The sequence below is a fragment of the Zalophus californianus genome, chromosome 1 (genome assembly GCF_009762305.2).
Source record: "Zalophus californianus isolate mZalCal1 chromosome 1, mZalCal1.pri.v2, whole genome shotgun sequence".
NCBI classification, from domain to species: Eukaryota; Metazoa; Chordata; class Mammalia; order Carnivora; family Otariidae; genus Zalophus; species Zalophus californianus.
In genome coordinates, this window is record NC_045595.1 from 13,812,473 (window position 1) to 13,813,868 (window position 1,396).

A 1,396-nucleotide genomic window follows, 5' to 3' on the forward strand; every position below is an offset into this window, starting at 1 on the left:
GCTTTTTTTACTTTTATTTTCTAGTTTAAAAATGGTTTTCTTTTGGGCAAACTCATCTGTTCTCTCCATGGTGTGTTTGTCTGCATTTGTTGGGTCTCGGACTGAAATGTCCTCCTGTGAGAAAGGAGAACCAAGGCCCATTCTTGCTCCCTTGTCATTTGCAGAGTCTCAGGTGGAGGGGGGCACACAGAGCGGGGCCGAGGGACGGGTCTGTGAAGTAGGTGTGGCTTGGCAGGGTGTGGAGGGGAGAGACACTACCGGGGGGGAGGGGTGAGCAGGTGTTCATGGCAGAAGGATGGGCAGAGGGATGTGGTGGGAAGGCTGCTGGGGGAATCTTGGAAGAAATCGGAGTGGGGGCCCCCACGGGGGTGCCGAGGTGGAGGAGAGGGGCAGCAGCAGTCATCTGGGTGTCGGGTGCTGGCATCTCCTTTATGGTGCTAGACCCTCCACACCTGATACTTTCTTCTTCTCTCAGCCCCTTCCGCTCCCCCTTGCTCACTGAAAACAAGGCCAGTGGGATGGACGTGAGCTTGTAGCTTGAAAAAGAAATAAGGAGAGGTTAGTAAGAAGGCAAGAAAGGTGGGAAGAAGCAGGAATTTGAGTTGGTGGACTGGGTTCGTGCCACCTGGCCCGCCTGGTCCAATCAAAGAACAGCCAAGGTGCCTTGGCCACGGGGAGAGACAGGGGTAGGTGGGGGGGCCAGAAGTCATGGCTTGCCAAGTGGCGCCAGGCCTTTGCGGAAATGTCAGATCGCAATCGTTTCGGCAAGGAAAATCCTTTTCAGCCACCTTGCTCTTTGCTGGCACAGTGACTTCTAGAACAGAAAGGGCCTGCTCAGGGGGATGGCTGGGAAAGGAGATTCAGGATGCCTTTTTTTGTCTTAGAAGTTTCTGCCAGGAAGCCAGGCCAGCCGGTGTGTGTGTGTGTGTGTGTGTGTGTGTGTGTGTGTGTGTGTGTGTGTGTGTGTGTGTGTGTGTGTACCTGCATGCCCCTGGAAAGCCAGGCCAGCCGGTGTGTGTGTGTGTGTGTGTGTGTGTGTGTGTGTGTGTGTGTGTACCTGCATGCCCCTGGAAATCCGTCCACTGCACCGGCCTCTTTCCTGCTGCCACTGTCTAGACTGTTGACCTTTGACCTCTCCACCCCTTGGAGTGTTTAAACCCAAAAGTCCCCTTTGGGGATAGCGGGACAAAGCCCCATTCTCCTCCACGGGCCCAGGCTCCACCCTGTGAGCGCGGCTGCCCGCAGCCGGTGCGGGGCGCTGGTGGTCCTGCGGGCAGAGGCAGGCCACCGCATTCCCAGGGGTCTCCCCGTGGCCGCGAATCCCACTGTATCCACGGGACTCGGGGAGCCGAAGAGGGCTTTTGTTTTTATATCCCAGATTACATTTCCCTTCCCC